The sequence below is a fragment of the Lichenostomus cassidix genome, chromosome 15, assembly GCF_008360975.1.
Source record: "Lichenostomus cassidix isolate B80296 chromosome 15, HeHo_3.0, whole genome shotgun sequence".
Classification (NCBI taxonomy): domain Eukaryota; kingdom Metazoa; phylum Chordata; class Aves; order Passeriformes; family Meliphagidae; genus Lichenostomus; species Lichenostomus cassidix.
Genome location: NC_139496.1, coordinates 10,820,768 through 10,838,761, shown reverse-complemented (window position 1 = coordinate 10,838,761; position 17,994 = coordinate 10,820,768). Strand labels below are relative to the sequence as shown.

Below are 17,994 nucleotides of genomic sequence, written 5' to 3'. Positions count from 1 at the left end.
TTCTTCTTCTTCTTCTTTTTTTTTTTTTTTTTTTCCCCCCTTAAGTCTCTTTCAAGCTGAATTTATGTTTGTGTGATGAAATGCCCCTCTGTGTTTAACATTCCCAATGATCATTTGTTTCCTTAGCTCCATTACTCCTTTATGAGAGCGCCTTTCGCCCGGGCATGTTTAATCATAACCGCTTACGCAATATTTTCTTTGGGATAGATTCACTCAGCCTTATTACATATCAATTATTTCCTTACAACCTCGTTCCACACCAGCTGCTTTGTTATCTGGCCCTGCCACCCCTCTACCCCCCCGGGGCGGGCTGGGAAGGGAGGGAGACGTTTGTTTTTCCTAGGATAAAATACCGCTAATAATAATAATGCGCGGCGAGTGGAGGGAGAAGGGGGGAGAAGCCTGGCCGGGGATGCTCCGAGGGGCTGGCTGTCCCTGTCCCAGGCAGGACAGGGTGGGTACAGTGTCCCCAGAGTCCCTTTCCCCACCCCAGCGTCTGATTCCCCGTTTCTCCACGGGTTTCTCCTCGTTTTTGGAGCTGCTCCGCTGTCTCTGCGCCTCCCAGGCTTCGAGCTGGCTCGGAGTTGGGATTTTTAACTTCACAATCCCAGGAGGACCTTTCCCCACCCAGCCTCCCGCCGGCTCGTCCGGCAGCCACCCATCTGGAAAGGACATTCCCGATCGATTCGAGCCCCTCCCGCCCCGGCTGGAGTTCGAAATCATTTCAGTGCGAGTTTTATCGGAATTTTACATCGTAAACACGCTGCCAGATTTGGCTGCTCCCTCGCTCCTCTTTCCGATCCCGTGTTGCTGGGTGCCCCGGGATGGGTTTCGCTCGCTGCACCCCAGGGCGCTGCACGGACACTGCCCGGGAGCTCCCGGCGAGCGCTGGGGGAGATTTTCTCATCGTCCATCGGGAAAAGAGAGGAGGGAACAATCCCTGGCAGGCAGGGAGAGCCACGGCCCTCGAGATCCCGCAGTCCTCCCTTCTCACCTCCTGCTTTTTACCCTTCCAGCCCCGAGGCTCGAGGGACAGAGTTTCATTTCCCGTTTGGGGAGCGCCGCACGGCTCAGATTTATATTTTTATTTTCCCTTTTTTAAATTTTCCTTTTTTTTTTTATAATTTTTATTCTCCCTGATGCCGAAGAACCCGAGATCCTTTGGTTAAGCTGTGCCTTTATAGGGGAAATATATATATCCATTTATGTGAGCTATAAAGCTGCGCTGGGGAAGGGAGAAAGACCTGCTGCCATTCTGAATCCTCCGCGCTGGTGACTCGCGGGGACAGAGGCTCTGACCCGGGACACACAGCTTTGGAGGGTGCCAGGAGCCCCGGCAAGACACATTTGGGACCCGGGAGGGTCAATTCTGCATTTCCTGGCTCTGGCGAGCCTCTCTCTCCATCATCTTTACGTGCACACGCGGATATGCGAACAGATGACTTGGCAGCGGCGAAAAACACTTAAAATAATGCCTCTGCCTCTGGCCAGGCCTGTGTAAATATCTCACTCTCCCACATGCCCGCCTGGCTATTCGCGATGCTGCGTTACTTGATCACAAATACATAATTTGCACGAGTGTGTGTATACACGGAGCCGCTTTGATCTCGGCGCAGAAACGTCCCCCCCTCCCCTCGCCTTCGCAGGGGCTGCAGCCCCGAGAACAAAAGCGGGGAATAAAAACGCTCAAATAACACATTTTCAAATGGGAAGCGTGTGTCGGCTTCCTTGAGTGGTTCTGGCACTTGGAGAGGGGTGGTGGTGGTGGTGGTGTGGGGGGGGAAAGAGACTTTATTGAACATATAAATTTAAACTCAGTTACAGCTAACAGTTGCCTTATAAAAGGGGTCCATATAACCCACATCCATTTTTTATTTTTTTTTTTTCCTCCTGGAGTCCTCCGGCGCGTTTCGCAGCGTTTCCCGATCTCTTGGCAGCGCCAGGCTGCGAGGAGCGGGGCTGGCTGCGGGTTTTCGCAGGGGGAGATGTTTATTTTGCAGTCATTGTTGGCTCCCTCCCCTGGATTATTTTACTGCTGCAGATTTAAGCCCTTCGACTTATTTCTTGATTCCCTGGCAGCTCTCTCGGCGAGCTGCTCGCGGCTCTGCGCTTTCTCCCTTCGCCGCGTCTCGGGGTGGTGAAATTACGGGGTATGAGGGAAATGTGTAAATTATAGGGTTTATTAAAACGTAGGCGAGCGTGGCTCTCCAGGCGAAACAGATGCAGGATGGCTCCAAGTCGGGCAGCCTGACAAAGTGCAGAGCTGCGAGGCAGGGGAATCATTAAGGGACATTTCCCGCAGGGAGGGAGGAAGCAGCCCCGGGGTGCCGGCTGGAGCCTCTCCCTCCTGGAGCCCCCGGAGATTCCCCGAGGAGGTTGATCCCAGCCAACGGGATGAGTGTTCAGCCCCTAAATATCGCTTCCCTTCTCTCCCAGTCCCCGGGCAGCCCGAGGGGTTTCCCCCCTTCTCTCCCCACCCGGCCACAGCCCCTTCCTCGGAGGCGATGATTTATTTCGGCTGCAGCGTAATTCTCAGTTTATAGTTTGGCTTCTCCGATATTAACCTCAACTGCTTTTATGTGAATCTCAGGGATGATGAAGGGACTTTCTGCGGCAGGAGAGAGCTCTCAGAAGGACCTTGAGGTTTGGGCACCGAAACTCGCTTTTCCTCCTTTCCCTCGCTACGGGGAAGAGCAAAGTGGCAAGAAACAGGGCTGGGATGTGTGTACAGAGTGGGGAGGGGAGAAAAAAGCTCTGGGTGAGGTGGTCTTGGCGCTGCCCTGGCTCCCAGCCTGCAGCAGGGAGATGGAAGTGCATAAAGCAGGCTGAGATCCCACCAGGAAGGTCAGGGATCACGGCAGGAGCCTTTCCAGCTTTCCCCGAGGTCAGGGGGAGCACTGATGTCTTCTCCTCGGCAGGGCAGAGACACATCCCGCATCTCTCAGGAGCTCTTGTCACCCTGCCGGGGAAAGGACGAATGTCCAGCGCTTCCTACTCCTCTCCCTATGGGACCTGCTGGGAAGAGATCCCGTGACGGGAATCCTGGGGATCCTCTCACCGCTCTCGTTCCCACACCTCTCGGAGCTGGTGAAGCCTTTCTTCATTCTGTTTGTGTTTTCTGCGTGTTTTGGAGGGTGTCAGAGCAGCCCGAAGCAGACAGAGGTTAACAAAGGAAAGCGTTAGGTACTAATCCCCTCCGCTCGAGGCAAATAAAACACCATAATAAAAGGAGTAATTAGGGAGGGTGCTGAAGGATTCGTTCAGCTCTTGTCTTCGAGAGGTTGGTTTGAGGATCTCAACCAGCGTGGTTGTTTTACCACAACGTGACCTCATCCCCTGCTGCTTCTCGGGCGGCGAAATGGGGAGGAAGGCTGCCCACACCTCCTCCCCTGTCAGCCCAAGCCTTTCTTGGTTTAACCGTGCTGGTTATCAGTCCTGGCTCTCGATTTATGTCCTGCAAACTCATCTGTGAGCTCAGCTGTCATTTTTTCCTCCCTCCCTTTTAAGTTATTTCTTTATTTGTTTGTTTCTAGCCACAACATTCATTTAAGAGAAACACACGGACTAGGAAATGGTCCTGCAAACTCATCTATAAGCTCAGCTGTCGTTTTTCCTCTCTCCCTTCTACAATTTTTTTATTTGTTTCTAGCCACTACGTTAATTTAAGAGGAACACATGGAGTGGGAAACGGTTCTTAGGCAGCTTTGGAAGCAGTGAGTGGAAGCTGAGACAGGTCTGGGTAGGAGAGACTGGAAGAGCAGCTGGATTTTGCATAAGGATGTGGAAGAGCTCAGCCTGAATAGTGGGAACGGGAAAAGAGGCCAAGTCAGCAGGGAACGGGAGGAGAAACCTCCTCCATGAGCTCCACTCCTCCTCCAGGGAAGTCCTTGCTCTGGACAGATGCAGGAATTGGTGAGAGGTTTCTCCTCTGACTCAGGGAAGTTTTGTAGCTGAAATGCTTTTGAAAGACCAGGAGATTTGCAAATAAAGGACTGTCAAAATCAGCTCCTCAGCTCAGCTTTGCCTCCTCTCGGAAATAGGGATGGGAGTCCAAAGAGGCGAATGGGAACGTGCCTGATGTGATGTGGGGAGAGCTGATGCACTCAACAGTTGTGTTCTCAGCGCAGAGAGGGGGCTTTCGTGCTGCTCGATATTTCAGCAAAAGCTGAAGAGGAAATGAAGCAAACCCGTCTGCATTTCCAGAGGGAATTCTGCAGTGTGCAGGCTGGAAATATCTCCCTCTTTTCCCTTGGACTCGGTGGCTATTTTTATGTCACCTTGGATCATGGTCCTGGGTTCTTGGGCTGCTCCTTCTGGGGTGCTATTCTTTCTAAAAATAGAAAGAAAATTCTATTCCTAGTAGTATTTTCTTTCTATTTTTGACTGTTGGCTTCTTATGTTTAGTGAGGGTTTGGTGGTTTGGCTTTTTTTTTTTTTTTTTTGAGCCAATGAGGTCACCTTTTCTCTTTTTCTGAGGGGAAGGAGACCTTTGCATCAACGCCTCTCTTTTGCCTCGGCGCTTATCTCAGCCATACATAACTCTCCCAGTGCTCCACTGATTTCCGAGCCACTCATCCCTCGGCGGGGAGGACCAGGTCCATGTGTTTGGGAACAGCGGGACAGCTGGGCAGGCAGTAGCTATCAAGTGTGAGGGTGATTAACGGGATGGAGGCCTCCAGGCTGGAGCAGGGCTGCGAGGATGGAAGAAGACAAGTGTCAAGTGTTGGCTCTCAGCTGTGCGTGGAGCTCGTGTTGTTCCATGAGCTAATGCCCAGCCAGCCCCTCGTGCTCCTCTGCATGTCCCCCGGCTAACGAGCTAAACAAAGCCAAGGTGCCAGCTGAAGCCTCCGGTTCAAATTGCCCTCTTAGAGCCTTAACCACTCGTGTAGGGGATATTCCTGACTGATGGGAAGAGTGCAAGAGGCAGGGGGTGTGCGGTGATAAAACAGGATTTATCCGGAGGGAGGGAGATCCTGCCTTGCTACCGAGCAGCTCCGAGCTGCTGCTGCTCCAGTCGAGTGCCTTGGACTGCTGCCTGTGCTCTCTGCTTCCCTGGGCTGCTCCTGCTGCACGTGGATCCAGCAGGCTGTTCCCACTGCTGGCCCATCCATGCCCAGGAGAAGGGAAATGTCCCCTAACTCCCTGGTGGTTTCTCTCTTCTGTCACCTGCCTTTGAAATTGCTGCATTGCAATTATGGAGTTCACCTTTGCTGGGGTGGTTTGTGGGCTCAGGGTGTCTCAGCCCCACGTGTTGCCACAGTTTTTTGCTTCCCTGGTTTCCACCTGGGGAGCTCCTGCCTGGTTGAGGAGGAGCTGGAGGGGTGTGAGATTCACCATCCCAGAGCCAAGCCAGTGACACAAACTGGGCACCAGCGTGAGCACTCTGTTTACAGCGTGTGTTCACCAAAATGGGTATTCACCACATATTTCATCCCTAAAAATGCCTCAGCCTGTCGAAACGATCCTGATCTCTGTGGAAATGAGCAATGCATCTCTCTGCTGTCTGCTGCTGTGCCTCCAGTTCCTCCTGCAGCCCCCTGGGACTCGACATCTATTTCAGATCCGAAGACAGGACAGACTCTGAAGGGTTTTATTGCGTGACACACGAAGGACGGATTGAGAATTCCCAGCCAAGGATCAGCAGAGGTGAAAATGAAGCAAAACTGAAGCCGGGGAGGGATTGGTCCTGGTGGGATATCAGTGACAGTGGAACTGGCTTTTCCATCTGAAAGGAAGAGCAAGGATGTGGGAAGGGAAGAGGTCTACGAGCCCACTGTGGGAGAGCAGAGGCTGAAAGGAGGCCCCAGCATGAATTCTTCCCTTCCCACTAACCTGGAGCATTTTCTCTATCCTGTACAGAACGTGATACTCTCTCAGGAGTGACCCTGCTGACCTCCCGCCTCCTGATAGGATGGCGAGTAAGTGAGCACAAAATAAACGGCACCAAATAGACCTTTTCAAAGGGAACGGGGGAAATAAATCAGGTTATTCTGGTGCGGCATTGACAGCACGTCAAAACAACTCCCCAAAGCGTGAAACTTGGCTGGGGAATGGTAATTCCACTGCCATGATCCTCACATGCCAGATGTATGGCTTATCATCGTGTCTGGCTGGCTGTCTACCTGGCTGCCTACCTGCTGGTCCCGCAGCATCCAGGCTTTGGGCACACTGCAGTTATTTATGAGCTTTTCTCCCATTCTGGGAGAAAAAGTGGGGTGTGAATGGGTGAGGATTACTCAGGGAGGAAAGCCTGGGAGAATGCAATAGTTGGTGAGTCCATGTGGCAAAACGATCTGCTGGCCAATGGCACGTTGGAAGGATGGTTATATTTTATTTATATTTTATTTACAGAAGGCCTGTGGTCTTGCTGAGACTCATCAGGCAGGTGGGTGACAGCAAACCCTAATGGAAGCTGCACACTCAGCCTGGTGAATTCTTGAATTATATGAATTATCCAGGCTTGGATTATCCAGAGCACCTTTCCAGCTTTCCAAAGGGCAGCGACACGCAGATCTAGAGCTCAAAAAACCCCAAAAACCCCAAACAAACCCACATTGCATCATATTCTGCAGAGCCCCAGCCCTTCACCACACACACAGAAAAATCACTGCTCCCTAATTCCACCAGGAAACTGGGAAACGGAATCCAAACGTGAGGAATTCCTCGCAGGCTCTGAGCATCGATCTGTGCCGATCAGGAGGAGCTGATGAACGAGGTGGAAAACCCCAAGGGAGCTCCACACCCTCTCTGTGGCTCCCAGGACACAAATCCCAGGACTTGCCGTGTGCAGGAGCCTTTGAGAGGGAATGCAGTTGTGGATTTCATGCCTGGGAGCTTCACGGTTACCCCAGCAGGAGCAGAATAAAGGAGGCTTAGAAAGGCTGCTGAAGTTAGTCAGTCTGCTGGAACATTCCTGGAGATCTCTGTAAGGCCCAGAAAAACTGCAGAAAATTATCCTCCGCAGTAATTTCCAGGGCTAAAAGCTGAGCTCACTTCCAGGAGTGCAGCTGCTGTAAATTTCTGCTAATTAGCAGAAGTCTGAGTAATTTGGGGAGTTTGGCGTTCGTGTGCTTGTTTGTTTTGCTCTTCGGAGGATTAGGGGGAAATGGATCTGTGCTGCACGTTGGATGTGGGAGCAGGAGGGGACAGCAGACTGCTCTGTCATTTTACAGAGAGGTAATCGTTCAAAATGGGTCAAAATCACACAGAAGAATTGGAATTTTCTGTCTGAGACCCTGGAATTTTACTAGGAGGGGGAATCAGGGCTGTGGTGCCAGTTTTGGAGCAGATTTCCTGCCTGTGCAGAGCCTGTTTGAGCAGTGGAGCTCAGGACACAGACCTGAGCACACACCCTGTGATCCCCAGCAGAGCCACCAGCAATCCTGTCCAAAATCCACCGGGAATTTTGTGTTTCTGGAGATGATCTTGGAGCTGTACCTTCTTCAGGTGGGGAGCTGTAGGGGTGTGAAGGAGATTTAAACAAAATCGCTGCTGTTGGTGAGAGCTAGATGAGATATGATCACCAGAAGAGCTCAGATCAGGCAGGAATCTATAAACCATCCCTGATCCACAGGTGCTGGTTTTGTCTGGGCTGAAATTTAGCGATTTAGGGCTGAGCTGTGCAGGATTCTCTGTCACAGGAGGAGATAAACCACCTTTCTGCGGACTTCAGGTGAGCCTGGGCTAACCAGTGTGGTCTGACGGAGGAGCAGGGAAGAGTCCTGCAAGACAGGAGCAGAGCCCACATTCCATAATTTCCCATTCCCAGCACCTCCACCTTGTTTATGATCCCAAAATCTCCTCTCACCTTGATTTATGAGCATCACACTTGGAACGAGAGCAAGGGGAGATGTCCCACCAGGTGTAACTCCTGGCAGTGTGTCATTCCTGGGTGGAATTCCTGCATTCTCCCGGAGGATCTCCTGGAAGAGCCCACCTGCCTGATGGAGCACAGGCTCTCCCAATTACAGGTGACCACGGAAAGGCTGCTCAATCCAGAGGGGTCCCCAGCACATCCACCGCAGGCTGCAGGCTGTAAAACACTTCCCAACACCCTATAACAAATTTAAAACCCCTCAGTACAAAAGAGCAAAAGCCACAAAACCTCGAGCACGCAGGAGAGATCAAGGGCATTGCCAGTGTCCTGGGTCCCAGCAGTAGCAGGGAAATTGTGAGGTGAAAATGTCCAGACGGTCTTAGGAAGTGGACCATGGCCCACCCTACCGAGGAAAAGCAAGAAAACCCCACCAGTCCCTGCCAAATCTGACCCGAGGGGAAATTCTTTTCCTGAACACAGGCCAAAACCCAAAGTAATTGCATATGTACTCTTTTAAAAATGGATTTTATTTAGGAGAAACACGTTGTCATCATCATCCCGTAAACCGCACCAAACGCCGCGGACTTGCCGCGGGAGGAGGAACGGGAAGGCTGAGGAGCTTTGTGGAGATGCTGGGATGAGTGAGGCACCTCCATCCCACAAAAACCCAGGGCAGACCCCCTGTGACACCCCAGATTTCCTGGGAAATTAGAAATTATCCCACTGGAGCTGCTTTTTTTTTTATTTTCCTTGCAGGAGTGAGCATTGGATGGATGGCTTAGAAGCAATTTCAGTATTCTGAAAGCAAGACAAAATTTTGGGGAGGATTTCCCCCAAATCCTGGCCTGAGCATCCCTGCTCAGGGTTGGGACATCCCCGGTGGCTGGTGGAGCACAAAGCAGCCACTCTGCGCCTGAGATGAATTCTCTCTGATGCACGGGGCTTGTAAAAGCCCTGAGTACCACTTAAACCTGACTAACGAGGCTGAAGGACTCGTTCTTAAGGCAAATTTGCTTCTGTTTCCTGCAGTCCCGACCCCGTTTCTCTCTTTTCCATCTCTGTCGCCTCTCATTCCGCTCTCTGTGCTCAGTTCAGGCAGCAGTCAGAGCTCTCTCAGGCTGCAGTTGGACCGAGTCTGTGGAAGCAGATGGATTTTAGAGCATTTGCCAGGAAGATTTACCCAAATTAGAGCTTCCAGCCTTGCTGATGCAGCCAGTTCTGTGCTCTGGATAGAATTAAGAAGGGCTGGGAGGGAATTGTTTTGCTCCCTCCCCATCCTTTTGCAGAGCTGCTTGATGCTGAAATATCTTATTTTCATGGAGGATGAGCACACCATGAAATCTCGAAGCACTTGTCCTACACAAATGGTGACACAAAAGACATCAAACTGCTCTGCTGTTCTACAGATAGGTTCACAGTTCAAAAAATGTTCAAAAACGGGTCAAAATCGCACAGAGGTCTTGGAATTTTCTGTCTGAGAGCCTGAAATTTTGCCTTTATTAGGAGAGGGAGTCAGGGCTCACATGGCTGGACACTGGAGAACTCTGAAGTGTGGGATGTGCTGCTGGCCCTGAGAGCACACGTGCAATAAGGACAATTCTGCACTAGGGACTGCACAGACACCACTGATCCATTTGGGAATCTTCTGCCAGGGATGAGCAGCAGCTCTTGCTCCCAGGGCTCCCTAAAGCTGTCAGAATTGAGGGTATTTGCATCCCACTGAAATCGGGAAAACATCGAATCCCCTTGCTGTTTGCCCATGTCACATGAAAGGAACTGATATTTCCAGGTCTGTGGGTGAAATTGGGGGAGAAATTTGGGGTTGGAGACTTCCTCGGGGTGAGCCCTTAGCCCTGAAGCTGGGGCCTTTGCCATGGGGAGGTTGGTTTTTAAATAGGAGGGTTTTATTTAGATGTATATCTGGAAAGAGCAGGTTAAAATCATTAATATCATTCATCAGCATTCAGTTAAAAGGTGCACAGAGGTTGTTTTCATTTCTTGTGTTGGGCTGGGTGGAGAGAAGAGGAGGTGACATTATTTCCATTCCAAATGACATTAAAATGGAAGGTGAGCTTGAAGCTTTGACAGGATCATATCCATCCCACCCTGCAGAGCCAGGGCAGCACAGCTTTCCCTGCTGATGATCTTTGCCTGATTTTTGTGCTCCTTTTGAGTGTGGGGAAGGTTCAGTGAAAAGAAAAATAACCATTTGTTGGGTTTTTTTCCTGAAATATCTCTGTGAAAATCAGTTCTTTCACACAAACGACTCTCCTGCTGGAGATTTTATTTAGGAATAATCGATGTGCTCCTCTTTGCTGCTTTCTGGGAGGGGAAAAGAGTGTTAAAGGGTGTGCTCAGGTGCCATCCTGTGTCTGCAGAGGATGTGGGCTGTTTGGATTTTAATAAAGCTCAGTTCCTCCCAGTCTCAGCACCTGCTGAGCCTCCAAGCCAGGTCTGGAGACATTTGCTGGGATGTGAATCCCAAATCCCCACGCTGGGACTGGGATTTGCCCTTTTCCCATGGCGCTGAGCCTAGCCAAGCTGCTCCTTCCAAACCCACCCGAGGGAAATCAGACCAAAAAAACCCACGGAAGGCAAAAAGAAATGCGAAGAAAAGCAAAGAAACAAAGCTAAACTGGGAGAAAAAAAAATTAAAAATCACTACAAAACCCTGGCAAGGCTCTGGCCAGAACCAGCCTGGCCGAGCACAGAGCCCGAGCCAGTTGTAGGGGTCAGGCTGACGCTGACACCGAGGCCTTTGATTGTGTTTGATTCATTTCCCTACACCGCTGCTGGGTCAGATGGGCCGTTAATCCCACAGTCCCTTCCCCCTTCCACAGGGGGGAAAAAAATAGGGAAAATGAGAAATAAGTTTAGTGGGAGACTTCCCGGCTGGCTGCAAGGTTTGTGATGGCAGCTGGCTGCGAGCTCTGCGGCTTCAGAAATGCATTTCCTCCTCCTCGTTTTGGTTTTTTGGGGGGATTTTATCGGGATTTTTTGGTGGGTTTTTTTTTTTAGTAGCCTGGTGACTGAAATGCATTGGAAGGGGGAAAAAAAAATCTCAGCTGATGTATGGAGCAGAGTCTGGTGGTGAGGTGGTGATGTTGTGTTTTCAGGGGGATCTGGGCTGCCTGGGGAGCTGTGGTGGAAGGGGGAGAGAATGTTGGCACCTATTTTTTTTTTTAATAGGAGGATTTTATTTCTATATATAATATAGAAATTATATTAAAAATGCGTATAAATATCTATTAAATAATACATATATATATAAATACACTTTATGTTATTACACATATTATTTTATATATAATATTTTAATATGCAATATTATATATATCATATATAAATCTGCTTTGCTGTTTGCATTTAATCCCAGGGATTAAATTCCCATCTAATCTTGGGAATTTAATTAGAAAAACCTCAATCTCGGCCGCTGGAGGTTTGATTCATAACTGAGCATCACTCCCCGTTTTCTGTCCATACAGAGCCTTTTTCTGCTTGAATGTCCATTTGTATTTGGCGGTTTGGGTTTGGCTGGTTTTGGTTTTCATTCCCAGCTGATAAAATGTACTTGTTGTCGCAAAAAGACTGAATAATCAGATTATTGGCTCGCTCAGCCAAGACACAGAGGGTGGTCAGTGGGACAAACCACCCTGGCTGGACAATCCCGCGGGAATGACGCTGTGTGATGGAGCTCTGCTCCTTTTTGGGATGCCAACCCTCCCAAAAACCCCACTCCTGCGAGCGAGCGGGAGCGAGGAGAACCCATCGCTGCGGGTTTGGGAAGGGAAAAGGCCTGGCAGCAGCAGCCCGGGGGGTCCGGGGGGGGCGCGACACCCCCTTTGGAGGCTGAAAATAGCGAGAGCAGAGCCCTGGGCCGGGGAAAGCTGCTGCGGGCAAATGACCAATTAGGGAATCTTTGTCAGATTCGGGGAAGCCGAGATAAGTCCCTTTTATCAGCCTATAAAAATACCACTTTCACTTATCTGGAGCTACCTACGCCGCCCAGCTGCGGCGGCCGGAGGGGGAGCGGAGCCGCTGCGCAGACAGAGGAGGAGTTTGGGATGGGCTTGACAGGCAGGGGGGTTTGGAAAACCACTTGGAAAAGCACAACGAGCTGTGTCCCCTCTCCTCTCTTCCCCACGGAGCCCACCAGCTCTCCTGGCAGCGGTCTGCCTGCGTGGGGAATCCAAATTTCCCATTTTTCTCTTATTTTCCAGCTTTTTTTCCAGCGGGGGTGCTGGGCAGGGTGGCAGAGAAACGGAGGAGTTATTGGGGCAGAGAAACCGAGGAGTTATTGGGGCACGGAGGAACCCACAGGCTGCGGGGTGGGCAGGAATTGGTTCTACTCCCACTTGAGCACTGATATTCCCATATTTCTATGGAAATCTCCCATCCTCGGGGATCCATCCTCCCCCCGAGGCCGTGGGTTCACCAGCCAGGGTTTTCTGGACACCCCAAATCCCTTTCTGCACCCTACGAGTGCATCTGAAGGCATCCCCGCCCGCATCCCCCCAGCAAACAGAGGATCAGGACGGGGAGAGAGTGCTAACATGAATTCCTACTGTGGGAAAACATGCTGCACTTTGATTATTTTTTCTGTGGTTTCCAGGCTGTTTGGGCTGTAGGAAAACGAGCAGATAGAGCGCGGAGGGGGGAAGAGAAACCCATCAGGCAAAGCCAGCTCGCAGCGCTGCTGTCTAGGTTTTTGAGAGGCTGTTGGGGGAGAGAAAAAATGAGGGGAAAAGATGGTTTTCGTTTAAAAAAATACGCCGAGCAGTTTTGGTGGGTTGGAAAGAGGGCAGAGAGGCAGCTGTTCCTCCTTCTCTCTTCGTCCCCCCCAGGCCCACAGGAGCCTCTCGCGTTGTTATTTTTTTTAGGGCAGAACGAGCAAATCTGGCTGGCACAAAGCGCCGGAGCCTCGGCCAAGTGAAGTCGCCTCTCTGGGGACTTGGGCAGGCAGAACTTGGCGCTGGAGATTTTCCGGAGCCGTTTCTCTTTCGAGGAACAAACCCGAGGATGGAGAGGAGCGGGACGCTGCCCCCGGGCCGTGGGGTGACCCTCGGTGGGGGGCTCGGGGAAGGGGCGAGCTACCTTTGGCCCAGATTTGCTGGAAGGGCTTCCAAATTCTTTTCCAAATATAGCCCCGGCTGGCCGCTCCTCCTGTGCCCTTCAGCAGCCCGGGGGGACAGCAGAGACCCCGGCAGCAGGGAGGGAGCCCAGGGCGGGGTGACTCCCAGGGAAACACGCGTGGGAGCTGCGGGGCTGATCCCCATCCCGCTCGGTATGCCCTGGACTCCAAGCTGGGTTCGTTTTTTGGGAGAGAACGAGTTTTTCACTCCCTTCTGCTGTGGGATCTTCCCTGTGCTCGGGGCAGCAATGAGGGCCAAGGATTTCTTGTTCTAGCCGAACCCAAATTTGGGGATTCCCACCCGAAATCCCTGGGCAGGAAGGTGTTTGTGGGGAGAACATTGGTGTGTCCCAGGCTTTTGGGAGAAAACCCTTCCGAATTCCCATCCTGGAGTGAAACCCGGGCTGGGGAAGGAGGCAGAGCCTGGGGGGCACTTGGGGTGAGGGGACACCTTCCCGACAGCCTTCAAAGATCATTTTCCCAGCGATAAATGGGATTTTCACCGCCACCCCCCGTTTCCATTATAAAAGGCTCCGTTTGGGATATTTCTCCTCCATCACGTTTTTATAGCGAGATCAAGGACAAACTTGTTGCTGGTCCTCGGGATATATTTTTTTTTTCTGTAGTTTTTTTTTTTAATTATTATTTTCTTCTTCTTTTTTTTTTTTCTTTTTTTTTTCTTTCCAAATGTTTTTCGGGCACAAAGCTCGGCGAAATTTGCGGTTCTCCCGCCGCAATTAGGAGGGAGAAGGAGCGCGATCTTGATTGCTTCTGCTCGCTCAGCTCGCTTCGGAGGTGGGGAAGGGGAGGGGGAAGCCGGGCCGGCGGGCGGGAATTGATTTTAGATTTCTCTTTTATGTCGGGTCTGGTTTCTGGTGATTAAATTTCTCTCTTCTGCGGACTGAAGCTCGGGATAACTGATTAATAACATGCCACTTGGCGCCAACACGGGGTCTCGAGGCCTTTAATCGGCAAGATGCACAAGAGAACAGAGAGAAACACAGAGCAGGACAGAACTCCACCGACTATTCCAGCCTGCTGCTCTCTGCCTCGGCGGAGTTTTTTTTTTTTTTCCCCCTCATCTTTTCAGTATTTCCTGCTAAACTCGTAAACTTTATTTGATTTACAGCTATTTCATGAACCTGCTTAAACTAACATGTGTTCCGTCTTGTCCGACTGAATCATAAAAACAATCTTGGATCCAAACGAGATTTTTTTTTTTCCCCCCTTTAAAGGAAGAAACGAGTTATTAATGACAGAAAATAGACATTGGCTTGAACGGCTGCTGCTGGGGACCCCAGAGTGGGGAATTTGGGGAATCCTGCAGCCTGGGGGGTGCTCAGCCTCCCAGGGACCTTTTAGCACAGAGATTCGAGCGATCCTTTCCCCTCTAAAGAATTTTTCGTTGGAAATGAACGATTTTCCACCCAAAATGAGCTGAACCCACAGCCCCCGTGCTGGCAGCCCGGCAGACACACACAGGCCAGGCGAACACGCCTTGTTGCTCCCCAAAAATCCCAGGCAGGCACCAAACGAGCTCCTAAAATTTCCCCCAATGGGGGAAAGCAGGATATTTTTGTACCCACAACCACAGGAGGGAGAAACACGTATATCCAACGTGAGCTGTTGATTTCCACGGAACAGGGAGAAATCTATAGGATCCTATAGCTGGTGGGTTTTTTATAAAATCAGGTTTACCACAGCGAGGGCCAACAGCAGCCAAATATTCAACCCCAATCTTCATCCCAGTTTGTGGGGGAAAAACTCTCCAGGGAAGCTACCTGCTTCCCTCAGAATGAGACCGCTGGCTTTTTGGGAAGCAGGAGAAGCCATCCCACTGCTCCCAAATATCGCTGCTGCTTCCCCACACACCCGCGGGGCTCTGCCCTTCCAAAACCTATTTCTCTTCTGCACCCGACTAGCTCAGGGCCCTGAAGTCACAGTTTGGGACCTCATCCAGCAAGCAAGAGGGGAAATACTCTTTTTTTTTTTTTTTTTTTTCTTTTTTTCTTTTCTATTTCCTCTCTGAACACTTTTTGGCGCTTAACTCTTTCTGAAATCACATCTCCCCCCAAAAAAAAGTCTCAAGAATCATTTGGGTTATTGATGTAATCTGTATTTTTCCTGTAGGGATAAAAACGGGTTTTAGGATGCCCGTGACAGCCGGGTTAACGCAGTTCCCGTGCTGGGGGATCTCAGCCATCCCTCCAGCTCCCAGAATTCTGGGAAGCAGGGAATATAAAGGATAATATGGATATAACAGAGCGGCCGGGTTGCTCTGCCGCTCGGCGTTATTTAGGGGAGAATAAGGGAAGCGACTGAGGGCGAGAAAAGGGGGAAGAAACGGGAAAAAAGGGGGAAAAAGGAGGCGAGCCGGCTTGGGAAGGAGGAAAGAGAGAAGGAAAAACGAGCTGGAGAGAAAGGAAGGAAGCAAATTGGCCGCGATGAGGGAACCGAGCTGTCCCCCTGGCCAGGGCAGAGCTGGGGCTCGGGAGGAGGGCGAGGGAAGGCAGAACCTTCTCAGGTGTTGCTCGTGAGGCCTTTTCTCGGTTCCTGACCCAAACTTGGGGATTTGGCTCCTTCTGCCACCCCGGCCTCCCCTCAAGGTCACGGCAAGATCGCTCCCCGGGAGAGGCAAGCGCGCCCAGGACTTTCCTCCTCTCTTTCCCCCGTTTGTTTGTTCCCAGGGCGAGAGCGAAGGTTTTATCTGCTTTTATTTTCTCCTCGGAGCTCTGACTGACACCCTGCTCGGGAAGGGCAGATTAGGCGGCATGGATAACGAGCTTCTCTCCCTCGGGATGGGGACAGAGATCCCGCGGGCGTCCTGTGCCAAAAAATCACCCGCTGGTGATGGGGGGAGAGAGAGATGGAGCCTAATTCCTTCTTTTTTTGGCAGAATTGAGCCCACGGGAAAAATTTGGGGAGGGATGGGAGCGTCTCTTGCTGGGCTCTGCTCCCGGGAGAGATGCATTTTTGGAGGGAGACAGGGAAAGGAGAATCCCTTTTGCTCCAGGGATGCTCCTGGCTGGATTTTGGGATCCTCTCAGCGTGTTTTTGGCAGCCAGGAGGAAAAGGGATCTTCACCCCACGCGTGGGAGGTGCGGAAGGGCAGCGCTGTGCCCAAGCCCTGCCTCTGCCCGGCTCCTTATTTTTCATTTTCGTCACTATTTTTAAAAGCCTGCAGTTCGCCTGGGAAATGAATGGGCTGCGGGGAGGAGGAACGGGTTTTAATTGCAATTTTTTTGGTTTTTTTTTTTTTTTTCTTAAAGTAGCCAGAAGGGAGAGGGGAAAAAAGAAAAAAAAAAAAAGAACCCAAACCAAAATACCCGAAACCACAAACTTTGAAAGAAAAACGCTATTCACCTGTAATTAAAAAAAAAAATAAAAAGAAAATAAAAAAGGCAGGTATCTACCCCCGAAGGTTTCTCTAAAGCAATTCTGGAGCACTAAACGCAGGGTTTTGTAATGGAAACAATGACACGAGAGAACTGCGTCGGCGGGACTTTTATACAAGTATTTTCTTGATATCACCTCTCAGATCAATGCAGTCAGTCTCTGTTCTCGTGATTGAGAGGAGAAAAAAAATAGAAAACAATTATGGGGTAAAAACCCAACACACACACCAAAAAACCCCCAACAAGTGAATGGACAAAAACGCTTTCGGAGAGGAGGATTACTTTAAACACTTGTTTGCTCCCAGGTGTGTATTTCGCCCAAGCGAAAAGCGGCCAACAAAAGGGAAATAAAGGCAAAGAGAGAACTGGTTGGAGAGGGGAAGTAAATGATCTAAAATTGGAAAGGAAAAATAATAATGCCTGCTAGGAGGGAGTTGATTCTCTCTGAAAATACGGGAAGGAGGGGAAAAAAGAGAGCTGGGAAGCCAAAAGTGCTGATGTATCTGTTTTACAAGCCGGGCTGCCGCGCTGCCCCATCCTGGGCAGGCTGGCTGCCGAGGAGCGGCGAGAGGAATCAAAAAAAAACCCAAAAAACCTCTTCGATTTGGTTAAAAAAGTGATTTTCAAGGGGTGTGGAGGGCGGGCGGGGTGGGGGGGAGCGAGTTGACGCTCGGCACTATTTCTTTTGCTGACACCTCGACCCCACTGCCAGCCAGCACCCCCCGGCCGGCCACCCCCTCCCTCCTGCATCCCTCCCTCCATCCCTCCCTCCCCGCGCCTCTCCGGGGGAAATCCCGCAAGGAGAAGCCTGCAGGGCGAGGGACACCCTGCGAGGAGCGGCCGGCAGGGCCATGCGGGGCCCGAGAACGGGGAGGCCCCGGGGCCGGGCGGTGCTGCCGGGCTGCTCGGGTTGAACGCTGAGCTCCCGCAGGCTGCGGGGAGGAGCTGAAAATCCGCGCTCGAGCCTGCCAGGGCTGGAAAAACCCCCGAGGCGAGCAGCAGCCACCCCCACGGAGGTAAGGGAGGCTGCTGGAGAAGGCGTGTGGGGGGATTTCTATCGATATGTGATATATAAATAGATATATAAATAGATGTATACAGGGAGTGCGGTGCACAGGCGGTGCATCCACGGCGATCCTCTCGCCCTCCTTCTGCGGGTGCGCAGCTTTGCGCTCACTCCCACCGAGCTGCGCCGAGGGTGGGGGCAGAACGGGGCTGGTGAGAGCCCAAAAACCCTTCTTTAAACCCGAAACTATCCATAGAAACCCTCCTGCGGACGGGGCAGGGATGGCTCGGGCTGGCAATGCTGTGCGAGTGTGTGTGAAGATCTCCTCACCTGCACAGCCACGCGATTTCGGTGGATATTTAGGTGTACAAACAGCCGCGTTTATTCACCTGTATCTCTTAAATCTCAGCGCGTTCGCTCTAAATATATAAAATAAATAATATCTATAATACGTGGGATATAAAATCTGCCGAAAGGCTCGAGCGAGGAGGCACCGTGTGCGGGGAGCGTGTTTGCAAAGGGGCTTTGCACACTCACACAGGCACATCTGTACTTCAATATATATATATTTCTGTACGTATTTATCTGCGTCCTTGCCTCTCTCACCGCCCCGCTCCCGGGTGGATCCCGCACTGCCCGCAGCAGG

At 51.2% G+C, this 17,994-nt stretch overlaps 1 protein-coding gene across 1 annotated transcript in view; it reads left to right on the top strand.

Moving 5' to 3' along the window:
- The first annotated feature begins 17,117 nt into the window (after window positions 1-17,117).
- TBX5 (T-box transcription factor 5) overlaps window positions 17,118-17,994 on the top strand; it is a 44,152-nt gene continuing 43,275 nt past the window's right edge. Inside the window, exon 1 of the mRNA XM_085076150.1 lies at window positions 17,118-17,358. The gene's annotated coding sequence lies outside the window, so the exon portion shown is untranslated. The remainder of the gene's footprint in view (window positions 17,359-17,994) is intronic.